This window comes from Pseudorca crassidens, chromosome 2, assembly GCF_039906515.1.
Source record: "Pseudorca crassidens isolate mPseCra1 chromosome 2, mPseCra1.hap1, whole genome shotgun sequence".
Classification (NCBI taxonomy): Eukaryota; Metazoa; Chordata; class Mammalia; order Artiodactyla; family Delphinidae; genus Pseudorca; species Pseudorca crassidens.
In genome coordinates this window covers 146,112,720-146,126,506 of record NC_090297.1, presented here as the reverse complement: position 1 = coordinate 146,126,506, position 13,787 = coordinate 146,112,720, and the positions used below count along the sequence as shown (strand labels likewise).

At 39.2% G+C, this 13,787-nt stretch overlaps 1 protein-coding gene and 1 non-coding gene across 19 annotated transcripts in view; one reads left to right on the top strand and one right to left on the bottom strand.

Moving 5' to 3' along the window:
* Positions 1-13,787, top strand: part of HHAT (hedgehog acyltransferase) — a 363,049-nt gene that overhangs the window by 30,019 nt on the left and 319,243 nt on the right. The gene's annotated exons all lie outside the window — the stretch shown is intronic.
* LOC137220397 (U5 spliceosomal RNA) lies at positions 3,006-3,121 on the bottom strand. Its single transcript, XR_010941686.1, has one exon. It is a non-coding gene; the product is annotated as a U5 spliceosomal RNA (small nuclear RNA).

Here is a 13,787-nt window from a genome sequence, read left to right as displayed (position 1 = left end):
TCTAGTCTCATCCCTGCTGGATGTCCTTCCTGATATGTAGGAGATTTGCAACTAGGCGGGGGGAAAAGTGAGGCAGTAGTGATTTCCTGGGGAGCACAGGAAAGGGAAGCTCTCTGCCTTATGTGAAAATAGGGTCTGTAATGCAGATGGACAAGCATCAAATTTGCTTATTAGCTCAATCACTAAGGCCCCTGCTTGGCCCTCCTCTCTCTTTTATATCTACTAACTCATGCAAAATATTGGTTTTTAAAAAAAAATTTATGATTCATTGATCGATTTTTGTCTGCGTTGGGTCTTCGTTGCTGCACGCGGGCTTTCTCTAGTTGCGGCGAGTGGGCGCTACTCTTTGTTGCGGTGCACGGGCTTCTCATTGCGGTGGCTTCTCTTGTTGCAGAGTACGGGCTGTAGTCGCGCAGGATTCAGTAGTTGTGGCACACGGGCTTAGTTGCTCCGCAGCATGTTGGACCTTCCTGGACCAAGGATCAAACCTGTGTCCCCTGCATTGGCAGGCGTATTCTTAACCACTGCGCCACCAGGGAAGTCCTGCCAAATATTGTTTATTTTGTTATAAAGTTTCTTGAAGGAGCCGGGAGAAGATAAGGTGAAGTTAGAACCAGGGGTTTAGCCCTGCAGGACTAAAAAATCAGGTGTGTGTATGTGTGCATGTACACGTATGGAGGGAGAGAAGGGAGAAAAAGAAACAGATTGAGAGAGAGAGAGGTTCCCCATGACTACTTAGTAAAACCTTGAGGTGATGATATAGGTTTGGAGCAGTGAGACATTTCTCAGCCCCAGGCCAGTCAGTTTACAAGTAATTCTTTGCTAATCAACTGCTTTTCTATAGGTGCTGTGGGTTAAGGGAAGTAAGAAGCATAGCTTCTCTCCTCAAGAAGTTAATACTCCATCTGAGAATGCCAGGCTGCCATGTGGCTTTAATAGGGATGATGCTCTAATTATTTAACTAAGGGCAGCAGCATCTGTCAAGCTGAAGAGATAGCAGGTGTACACAGCCAGGACAACTGACCCTGTTTGTGTGTCCTTCCTGAAAACCGGCATTACACTGAACAAAGTGTTTCCAGTTTTATGAGTGTCCCTGGTTGGTATAGCCCAAAATTGCCAGGTGAGTTTCCAACCTTGGAATGACCAGGGAAGGCTCCCCAGAGGAGGTGGATCTGAGCTGAGCCTTGAACAGGAGGATAGTGTTTTGAACTGACCCGAGTCTGTCTGATTGTTGAACAAAAGTCAAATTCTTTGGTTTTGCTCTTATTAGCTTCTGGTAGTTGGAGGTGGGTAGGAGTTAAATATCTTCCTTTCCCGTAACCTCACTACCAAGTGATACGTCGTAGGGAAAGAGTTCAGATCTGAATTCTGCCACATGTGCAAACACTTATTACTTATTTCTTCAGTGGCAGGTACAAAATCTGCCACTGAACCTGTTCTCTGTCTGTAGGTTCTCCAACAAGCACCCTGCAGGAAGGATTCATCTGAGGCTGAGGCAGTTCTACTCTGGGCTGGAGCAGACACCCTGCTAGTCTGACAGGGGGAATGGAACCTTATGAAGTAAAGGGACATAGAAGCACAGGGGGTGCTAGAAGGAGGACTGTTTTCTCTGAAGCTCTGGGTGCCTGCTCCAGGGATTCTGATGCCTCACCCTTATGAGGTTATTGGAGGCTGAGAAAATTTCTCACCCACTGCCCATGTTGAACACCACTTCCTTCATTTGTACATTACTTCTTTCTAACATCCTTAATGCCAATAAATTCTCAGGTGCAGCTTTCAATATCAATATTGAAATCAGTTGAATTGTAGCCATGTCTGGAACTGGATTTCTGACTGGGACCCTTGGAGGCTAACTCGTCCCTTCTGGAATGTGGACTCTGCATTTGGGCACTTTTATTGTCAAGAACAGTCCCTCAGGGTAGAGGAGGTTGTTTACACAACACATCCTATGTAAGTGCTCCAACAGATAGGATTCTGAGAGTAGAAGGAGCAGAGTTCAGCAGCGGCTTAGAGCTGAAATTTGGGGAGAGACATGGGGGAGGGTGGAGGAGGGGAAACCCTTCCTTTTCCCAGTACCTTCCCTAAAAGTGATGCCTGTCACCATTCTTTAAAAGGTTATTACCTTTTAAAATCATGACATGACAGTTGATAAGTCTCTGTTAAAAAGAAATTAGAAGCAGCTGCAGGATAAAAGTGAGATCATGGGCCCGTGGGAGATGTGAAGGGCGGTGTCTTTGTGTGGGGAACTGACTGAAGCCACTTGCAAGATCACAGTATCTGCTGAAAGGTTCACGTTGGTGAGGGTTAGTTAGTCCATTATAATTTTGCTCGTGGGTTGTATGAAGGCCGTTCTCCAGCTAAATTTGATCACACATATAGACGTTTATTAGGCAAGCAGTAGAAACCAGTTCACACCAGCCTGTTTGCTGGGCTGGGTGAAGTTTCAGGAGGCTCTTTGTCCTTTAGGAGCTGGTACCACTACCATGCATTTAAGGTTCCTCTCGTGGCTATGACATCATGCACTGGGGATTCTGGACGATCTGGCATCAGACCACCACATACTTTCCAACTTGGAACTGAATACAGGACCTTTGAGTGGGGCTTCAGGGCCATCACTTAGGATATATGTTTTCAACATTTTAGATTCTTCATTACATAGGGGAGGGAAGGGGAATGGTTCAGTTGTTTTAGCCAATGTTTCTGACGTGAGTGGCAACTGGCAAGTCAACACTTCATCAGTGGAAATTCATTTGACATAAATTTATGACATTTTACTAGAACAGCTCAGGCAGAAAACCAATAAAACTTTATAAGCTTCTTACTTATAATACTAAAACTGTGTAGGTTAATCAGAACAGTTCAGGTAGAAAACCAATAAAACCTTAGCCTATAAGCTTCTTATAATACTAAACCTTGTAGGTTAAGAGGAATAATGGCATGTTGAAAGCGGCAGGAAGATGGGTTATTTCAGAAAGATCATGTCTTTTATTACAACATCAGACACTAGCCCTGCCAAAGCAAGGCCTCAAAAAGTTTGTGGAACATTCAGACTTAGTTCTCTTCACGGAAATCTTTAGTAAAAGGCGAAAGATTTATTCTATCTGAAGAGAAACCAGACTCTAACGCTGGTTTACTAAGCTCATTTCTCCAGTAACCGCGGATCCTACTTCACTGATGGGGGCTCTTTGTCCCCAAGGGCACTTCCTGCTTAAAGTTTGTACAAGGGATTTGGTAAGCAAACTTCTCATAGTTAGAAATGTTGAGTTGAAAGGAATATTCTTTTAAACTTGAAAGGATTGTACTCTATACAGGGTACTGTGGGTATGCAAATGAGAAGTCTGACTCATCAACTTTGAGATTCTGCAAATACCATAGTATTCCTAGCATGCCTCAGGAACCACCATTAGGGGGCGAAGCAGAGGTCTACGTGGCTGGGCTTTAAACCCCATCCTGGTTCAACCACGGAAACTGCAGTTTTTGTATGTGGTATATTGGGACTTTTGAGTGTGGTTCTATTCCTTTCCTTTCATTAACCACCAACACAGTTAAAATATAGAACCAGAAAGAACTTCCTTTCTGCCTCTTTCTAGTCACACCCATCCTGCTCTCGCCATCCCGAACCCATGGAAGCCACAGTTTTGTCTTTCCATCTCATGATTTTGTCATTTGAGAATGTTATATAAATGGAGTCATACGGTATTATAACCTTTGGAGACTGGCTCCCTCCCCCGCCCCCAGCTTAATGCCCTTGAGATTCATACAAGTCGTGTGTATCAGTAATTTATTCCTTTTCTTTGCAGGGTATTAGTTAATGATATGGATGGACCACAGTTTGTTTAACCATTTGACCCGTGAAGGACATTTCGGTTGTTTCCAGTTTTTGGCTATTATAAATAAATCTGAGGTGAATATTTGTGTACAGGTTTTCATGTGAACTTCAGTTTTATTTTCTCAGGGATAAATACCCAGGTGTTTGATTGCTGGATTGTATGATAAGTACATGTTTGGTTTTATGAAAAACTGTATGAACTGTTTTCCAAAATGGCTCTACCATTTTACATTCCCACCAAAAAAAGGTATGAGATACTCAGTTTCTCTGCACACTTACTAGCATCTGACCTTATTAACATTTTAAATTTCAGCTATTCTGATAGGTGGGTAGTGATATCTCATCATGGTTTTCATTTGCGTTTCCCTAATAGTTAAAGACGTTGAACATATTTTCATGTGCTTATTTGTCATCTCTATATACTCTTTAGTGAAATTCTGTTCATATCTTTTGCCTGTTTTTACTTGGAGTGTTTGGTTTATTTTCACTGTTGAGTTCAGAGAGTTCTCTGTATAGTCTAGATACTAGTTCTTTGTCAGGTAGGTGGTTTGCAAATATTATTTCTCAGGCGGTGGCTTGACTTTTCATCCTCTTGGTAGGGTCTTTCACAGAAATCCAGTTTATTAATTTTTTTTTCTCTTAAGAACTGTGCTTTTGGTGTCATGTCTAAGTACTCTTGGCCTAGTTTTATGACCCAAAGATTTTTTTTTTCCCCCCCACAAAGTTGCCTAGTTTTGCATTTTACCTTTAAGTCTGTGATCCCTTTTGGGTTAATTTTTGTGTTAATTTAGGTAGAGATTTATTATTATTATTTTTTTGCTTATGGATATCCAATTGCTACAGCACCTTTTGTTGAAAAGACTGTCTTCCTCTATTGAATTGTTTCACACCTTTGTCATAAATCAGTTGGCCAAACTTGTGTGGCTCTATTTCTGGGTTTTCATTTCTGTTCCATTGATATATGTATCTGTCTTTACACTAATGCCACATTTTCTTGATTACTGGTGAGTCTTAAAATCAAGTAATGTAATCTAATTTTATTCTTTTTTTCCAAATTGTTTTAGCTCATTTAGTTCCTTTGCCTTTCCAAATATGCTTTAGAATAAGCTCTTCTATATCTACAAGACTTTTTGCTGGGATTTTGGTACAATTCTGATAAATTTATAGATCAATTTGGAAAATTGATGTCTTCACTATGTTGAATTTTCCAATCCACGAACACAGTGTGTCTTTAGCCTTATTTACATCTTTTCGGATTTATTTCATTAGTATTTTGTAGTTTTTAGGAGACAAATTCTATACATGTTTTGTTACATTTATGCCTAAGTATTTTATTTTTTGAGTGATTATAAATGGTTTTACATTTTAAATTTCAATTTCCACATGTTCATTGCTAGTATATAGAAGTACAGTTGGCTTTTATATGTTGATCTTATATCCTATGGCTTTTCTGAGCTCATTTATTCCTCATTGGAGGGTTTTTTTTTCCTTTCTTTTTGGACAGACTTGTTGAGTTTTCCTGTGTAAACAATCATGTCACGTGCAAATCAGGACATTCTCATGTCTTCCTTTTCAATCTGTTATGACTCTTCTTTTCTTTTCTTATTGTGCTGGCTAGGACTTCTAGTATTATGTTGAATAAGAGTTATGAGAGTGTACATCCTTGGCTTTTTCCCAGTCTTAACCATTAACATCAGTCATTCACCATTAAGTATGATGTTTCTGTAGGTTTTTCTGTAGATGTTCTTTATCAAGGGGGGGAAGTTTCCCTCTATTCCTAGTTTTCTGAGAATTTTTATGAATCAGTATTGAATTTTGTTAGATGATTTTTCTGCATCAATTGGTATGATGATGCTATTTTTCTTCTTTAATTAAGAAAATGTTAATATGTTGCATTACTTTGATTGATTTTTGAGTACTGAACCAGCCTTGCATCCCTGGGATAAACTCCACTTGGTCATGGTGTATAATTTTTTTATATATGTAGCTGGACTACACTAGCTGATATTCTGTTGAGATTTTTCTTGTCTGTGTTCAGGAGGGATATTAGACTGTAGTTCTCTCTTTCTCTCTGAGTACTGTCTATGTCTGATTTTTGACTGATTATATATGGTCTTGTATCTTTAATTTCAGATTTCATGTGTTTATTACTAGACTTAGAAAATGAGTTCGGCAGTATCTCCCCTATTACAGAGAGGTTCTTTAGGTGTCAGGTAGAATTCTTCAGTGAAACCACGTGGGACTGGAGATTTCTTTTTAGGGACTTTAAAACTATGAATTCAATTTGTTTGATGGTTAAAATGATATATATATATTTTTACATTTTTTAATTTTATTAAATTTATTTTTTTATACAGCATGTTCTTATTAGTCATCAATTTTACACACATCAGTGTATACATATCAATCCCAATCGCCCAATTCATCACACCCCCACCTCCACCCCCCACCCCCACCCCCCCCGCCGCTTTCCCCACTTGGTGTCCATACGTTTGTTCCCTACATCTGTGTCTCAATTTCTGCCTTGCAAACTGGTTCATATGTACCATTTTTCTAGGTTCCACATATATTCGTTAATATACGATATTTGTTTTTCTCTTTCTGACTTACTTCACTCTGTATGACAGTCTCTAGATCCATCCATGTCTCAACAAATGACCCAATTTCGTTCCTTTTTATGGCTGAGTAATACTCCATTGTATATATGTACCACATCTTCTTTATCCATTCGTCTGTCAATGGGCATTTAGGTTGCTTCCATGACCTGGCTATTGTAAATAGTGCTGCAATGAACACTGGGGTGCAATGTGTCTTTTTGAATTATGGTTTTCTCTGGGTGTATGCCCAGTAGTGGGATTGCTGGATCATATGTTAACTCTATTTTTAGTTTTTAAAGGAACCTCCATACTGTTCTCCATAGTGGCTGTATCAATTTACATTCCCACCAACAGTGCAAGAGGGGTCCCTTTTCTCCACACCCTCTCCAGCATTTGTTGTTTGTAGATTTTCTGATGATGCCCATTCTAACTGGTGTGAGGTGATACCTCACTATAGTTTTGATTTGCATTTCTCTAATAATTAGTGATGTTGAGCAGCTTGTCATATGCTTCTTGACCATCTGTATGTCTTCTTTGAAGAAATGTCTATTTAGGTCTTCTGCCCATTTTTGGATTGGGTTTTTTGTTTTTTTAATATTGAGCTGCATGAGCTGTTTATATATTTTGGAGATTAATCCTTTGTCCGTTGATTGGTTTGCAAATATTTTCTCCCATTCTGAGGGTTGTCTTTTCGTCTTGTTTATGGTTTCCTTTGCTGTGCAAAAGCTTTGAAGTTTCATTAGGTCCCATTTGTTTATTTTTGTTTTTATTTCCATTACTCTAGGAGGTGGATCAAAGAAGATCTTGCTGTGATTTATGTCAAAGAGTGTTCTTCCTATATTTTCCTCTAAGAGTTTGATAGTGTCTGGTCTTGCATTTAGGTATCTAATCTATTTATTTATTTATTTATTTATTTATTTTTTGTGATATGTGGGCCTCTCACTGTCATGGCCTCTCCCGCTGTGGAGCACAGGCTCCGGACGCGCAGGCTCAGCGGCCATGGCTCACGGGCCCAGCCGCTCCGCGGCATGTGAGATCTTCCCGGACCGGGGCATGAACCCGTGTCCCCTGCATCGGCAGGTGGACTCTGAACCACTGCGCCACCAGGGAAGCCCTCTAATCTATTTTGAGTTTATTTTTATGTATGGTGTTAGGGAGTGTTCTAATTTCATTCTTTTACATGTAGCTGTCCAGTTTTCCCAGCACCACTTATTGAAGAGACTGTCTTTTCTCCATTGTATATCCTTGCCTCCTTTGTCATAGATTAGTTGACCATAGGTGAGTGAGTTTACTTCTGGGCTTTCTATCTTGTTCCATTGATCTATGTTTCTCTTTTTGTGCCAGTACCATATTGTCTTGATTACTATAGCTTTGTAGTATAGTCTGAAGTCAGGGAGTCTGATTCCTCCAGCTCCATTTTGTTCCCTCAAGACTGCTTTGGCTATTCGGGGTCTTTTGTGTCTCTATACAAATTTTAAGATTTTTTGTTCTAGTTCCGTAAAAAATGCCATTGGTAATTTGATAGGGATTGCATTGAATCTGTAGATTGCTTTGGGTAGTATAGTCATTTTCACAATATTGATTCTTCCAATCCAAGAACATGGTATATCTCTCCATCTGTTGGTATCATCTTTAATTTCTTTCATCAGTGTCTTATAGTTTTCTGCATACAGGTCTTTTGTCTCCCTAGGTAGGTTTATTCTTAGGTATTTTATTCTTTTTGTTGCAGTGGTAAATGGGAGTGTTTCCTTAATTTCTCTTTCAGATTTTTCATCATTAGTGTATAGGAATGCAAGAGATTTCTGTGCATTAATTTTGTATCCGGCTGCTTTACGAAATTCATTGATTAGCTCTAGTAGTTTTCTGGTAGCCTCTTTAGGATTCTCTATGTAGAGTATCATGTCATCTGCAAACTTTGACAGTTTTACTTCTTCTTTTCCAATTTGTATTCCTTTTATTTCTTTTTCTTCTCTAATTGCCATGGCTAGGACTTCCAAAACTCTGTTGAACAATAGTGGTGAGAGTGGACATCCTTGTGTTGTTCCTGATCTTAGAGGAAATGCTATCAGATTTTCACCGTTGAGAATGATGTTTGCTGTGGGTTTGTCCTATATGGCCTTTATTATGTTGAGGTAGTTTCTGTCTATGCCCACTTTCCGGAGAGTTTTTATCATAAATGAGTGTTGAATTTTGTCGAAAACTTTCTCTGCATCTATTGAGATGATCATATGGTTTTTATTCTTCAGTTTGTTAATATGGTGTATCACATTGATTGATTTGCATATATTGAAGATTCCTTGCATCGTTGGGATAAATCCCACTTGATAATGGTGTATGATCCTTTTAATGTGCTGTTGGATTCTGTTTGCTAGTATTTTGTTGAGGATTTTTGCATCGATATTCATGAGTGATATTGAACTGTGATTTTTTTTTTTGTGGTATCTTTGTCTGGTTTTGGTATCTGGGTGATGGTGGCCTCTTAGAATGAGTTTGGGAGTGTTCCTTCCTCCACAATTTTTTGGAAGAGTTTGAGAAGGATGGGAGTTAGCTCTTCTCTAAATGTTTGATAGAATTCACCTGTGAAGCCATCTGGTCCTGGACTTTTGTTTGTTGGAAGATTTTTAATCACAGTTTCAATTTCGTTAGTTGTGATTGGTCTGTTCATATTTTGTATTTCTTCCTGGTTCAGTCTTGGAAGGTTATACCTTTCTAAGAATTTGTCCATTTCTTCCAGGTTGTCCATTTTATTGGCATAGAGTTGCTTGTAGTAGTCTCTTAGGATGCTTTGTATTTCTGTGGTGTCTGTTGTAACTTCTCTTTCTTCATTTCTAATTTTATTGATTTGAGTCCTCTGCCTCTTTTTCTTGATGAGTCTGGCTAATGGTTTATCAATTTTGTTTATCTTCTCAAAGAACCAGCTTTTAGTTTTATTGATCTTTGCTCTTGTTTTCTTTGTTTCTATTTCATTGATTTCTGCTTTGATCTTCATGATTTCTTTACTTCTGCTAACTTTGGGTTTTGTTTGTTCTTCTTTCTCTAGTTCCTTTAGGTGTAAGGTTAGATTGTTTATTTGAGATATTTGTTGTTTCTTGAGGTAGGCTTGTATAGCTATAAACTTCCCTCTTAGAACTGCTTTTGCTGCATCCCATAGGTGTTGGATCATCGTGTTTTCATTGTCATTTGTCTCTAGGTATATTTTGATTTCCTCTTTGTTTTCTTCAGTGATATCTTGGTTATTTAGTAACGTATTGTTTAGCCTCCATGCGTTTGTGTTTTTTACGTTTTTTTCCCCTGTAATTCGTTTCTAATCTCATAGCATTGTGGTCAGAAAAGATGCTTTATATGATTTCAATTTTCTTAAATTTACTGAGGCTTGATTTGTGACCCAAGATGTGATCTATCCTGGAGGATGTTCCATGCGCACTTGAGAAGAAAGTGTAATCTTCTCTTTCTGGATGGAAAGTCCTATAAATATCAATTAAATCTATCTGGTCTATTGTATTATTTAAAGCTTCTGTTTCCTTATTTATTTTCATTTTGGATGATCTGTCCATTGGTTTAAGTGAGGTGTTAAAATCCCCCACTATTATTGTGTTACTGTTGGTTTCCTCTTTTATAGCTGTTAGCAGTTGCCTTATGTATTGAGGTGCTCCTATGTTGGGTGCATAAATGTTTGTAATTGTTATCTCTTCTTGGATTGATCCCTTGATCATTCTGTAGTGTCCTTCCTTGTCTCTTGTAATACTTTTTATTTTAAAGTCTATTTTGTCTGATATGAGTAGTGCTACTCCAGCTTTCTTTTGATTTCCATTTGCATGGAATACCTTTTTCCATCCCCTCACTTTCAGTCTGTATGTGTCCTTAGGTCTGAAGTAGGTCTCTTGTAGATAACATATATATGGGTCTTGTTTCTGTATCCATTCAGCAAGCCTGTGTCTTTTGGTTGGAGCATTTAATCCATTCACGTTTAAGGTAATTTTTGATATGTATGTTCCTATGACCATTTTCTTAATTGGTTTGGGTTTGTTTTTGTAGGTCCTTTTCTTCTCTTGCGTTTCCCACTTAGAGAAGTTTCTTTAACCTTTGTTGTAGAGCTTGTTTGGTGGTGCTGAATTCTCTTAGCTTTTGCTTGTCTGTAAAGCTTTGGATTTCTCCGTGAAATCTGAATGAGATCCTTGCGTGGTAGAGTAATCTTGGTTGTAGGTTCTTCCCTTTCATCACTCTAAGTATATCATGCCACTCCCTTTTAGCTTGTAGAGTTTCTGCTGAGAATTCTACTGTTAACCTTATGGGAGTTCCCTTGTATGTTATTTGTCATTTTTCCCTTGCTGCTTTCAATAATTTTTCTTTGTTTTTAATTTTTGCCAATTTGATTACTGTGTGTCTCAGCGTGTTTCTCCTTGGGTTTATCCTTTATGGGACTGTCTGTGCTTCCTGCACTTGGGTGGCTATTTCCTTTCCCATGTTAGGGAAGTTGTCGACTATAATCTCTTCAAATATTTTCTCGGGTCCTTTCTCTCTCTCTTCTCCTTCTGGGACCCCTATAATGCGAATGTTGTTGTGTTTAATGTTGTCCCAGAGGTCTCTTAGGCTGTCTTTATTTCTTTTCATTCTTTTTTCTTTATTCTGTTCCGCAGCCGTGAATTCTACCATTCTGTCTTCCAGGTCACGTATCCGTTCTTCTGCCTCAGTTATTCTGCTATTGATTCCTTCGAGTGTAGTTTTCATTTGTGTTATTGTATTGTTCATCTCTGTTTGTTTGTTCTTTAATTCTTCTAGGTCTTTGTTAAACATTTCTTACATCGTCTTGATTTTTGCTTTTTCCGAGGTCCTGGATCATCTTCACTATTATTATTCTGAATTCTTTTTCTGGAAGGTTGCCTATCTCCACTTCATTTGGTTGTGTTTCTTGGGTTTTATCTTGTTCCTTCATCTGGCACATAGCCCTCTGCCTTTTCATCTTGTCTCTCTTTCTGTGGATGTGGTTTTTGTTCCACAGCCTGCAGTATTGTATTTCTTCCTGCTTCTGTTGTCTGCCTTCTGGTGGATGAAGCTATCTAAGAGGCATGTGCAAGTTTCTTGATGTGATGGATTGGTGGTGGGTAGAGCTGACTGTTGCTGTGGTGGGCAGAGCTGAGTAAAACTTTAATCCGCTTTTCTGATGATAGGTAGGGCTGGGTTCCCTCCCTTTTGGTTGTTTGGCCTGAGGCAACCCAACACTGGAGACTACCTGGGCTCTTTGATGGGGCTAATGGAAGACTCTGGGAGGGCTCACGCCAAGGAGTACTTCCCAGAACTTCTGCTGCCTGTGTCCTTGTCCTCACGGTGAGCCACAGCCTCCCCCTGCTTCTGCAGGAGATCCTCCAACGCTAGCAGGTAGGTCTCGTTCAGTCTTTGCTGGGGTCACTGCTCCTTCCCCTGTGTCCTGATGTGCACACTACTTTGTGTGTGCCCTCCAAGAGTGGAGTCTCTGTTTCCCCCAGTCCTGTTGAAGTCCTGCATTCAAATCCCACTAGCCTTCAAAGTCTGATTCTCTAGGAATTCCTCCTGCCGTTGCCAGACCCCCAGGTTGGGAAGCCTGATGTGGGGCTCAAAACCTTCACTCCAGTGGGTGGACTTCTGTGGTATAAGTGTTCTCCAGTCTGTGAGTCACCCACCCAGTGGTTATGGGATTTGATTTTACTGTGATTGCGCCCCTCCTACCGTCTCATTGTGGCTTCTCCTTTGTCTTTGGATGTGGAGTATCTTTTCTGGTGAGTTCCAGTGTCTTCCTGTCGATAACTGTCCAGCAGCTCTTTGTGATTCTCGTGTTCTCACAAGAGGGAGTGAGAGCATGTCCTTTTATTCCACCATCTTGGTTCAGGGCCTGCCCCGTGATTTGTCTGAGAGGGGCTGAGAACCTTAGGGAGGCCAAAATGTTATATTTTTATTGGGTGCATTTTGGTAGTTTGTGCTTTTTGAGGAATTAGGCCATTTAATCTAAGTTGTCAAATTTATGTATATAGAGTTTTTCTTAGTATGTCTTATTATCCTCATAATGTCTGTGGACTTTGTAGTGATAGCCCCCTTTTTATTCCTGATTTTGGTAATTTGGGTCATCTTCTTCTTTATTTTTTGCTTGTTTACTGGAAATTTGTGAGCGTATTGATTTTTATAGAGAACCAGCTTTTTGTTTCATGAGGTTTCTCTATTTTTCTGTTTTTGATTTCATTGATTTCTGCTCTTTATGTCCTTCTTCTTGCTTGCTCTGTGTTTGTTTTGCTTCTCATTTTCTAGTTTCTTGTGGTGGTAGCTTAGAATTTTGAGATTTTTGCTCTAATGTAACTGTTAAGTGTTTTGTATTTTCTTCAGCACTGCTTTAGCTATACATTTTGATAAATTGTCTTCATTTTTTAAAAAATTAATTAATTTTTGGCTGCATTGTGTCTTCGTTGCTGCGTGGGGCTTTCTCTAGTGGTGGCGAGGGGGGTCTACTTTCCATTGTGGTGCGCGGACTTCTCATTGTGGTGACTTCTCTTTGTTGCAGAGCACGGGCTCTAGGTGTGCAGCCTTCAGTAGTTGTGCCATGCAGGCTCAGTAGTTGCTCCATGGCATGTGGGATCTTCCCAGACTAAGGCTCGAACCCGTGTCCCCTGCATTGGCAGGTGGATTCTTAACCACTGCACCATCAGGGAAGTCCCTGTCTTTTCGTTTTTATTCAGTTCTATTTATTTTTTATTTCCCTCAACACTTCCTCTTTGACTCGTGTTATTTAGAAAAGTGTTTGGAGAGTTTCCTATTATGTTTCTGATACTGATACTGATTTCTGATACTGATTCTCCATTGTTGTCAAAGAATACACTCTGTATGATGAAATTCTTTTAAATTTGTTGGGATTCGTTTTATGGCCCAGGATATAGTCTATCTTAATGAATGTTCCATGGGTACTTGTAAAGAATGTATATTCTGATGTTGTTGAATGGCATGTTCTGCAAATGTTGATTAGATCCTGTTGGTTGGTAGTGGTAAGTTTTTTTGTATCCTTAATGATTTTCTGTCTGGTAGTTTTATCAGTTGCTGAGAGAGAGGTGTTAAAGTCTCCAACTATTGTTGTGGATTTGTCTGTTTTTATCTGTTCTATCAGGTTTTGCTTCATATGTTTTACAGCTCTGTTGTTTGGTGCATGTACATTTAGGATTGTTATGTCTTCTTTATGGATTGACTGTTTTATCATAACTTAATGATCCTTTCTGACACTGGTGATTTTCTTCACTGAAATCTACTTTATCTGATATTAATATAGTCACTCCTGCTTTCTTTTGATTAATATTTGTAGGCCATATCCTTTTCTAGCCTTTTATTTTCAACCTACCTATATCGTT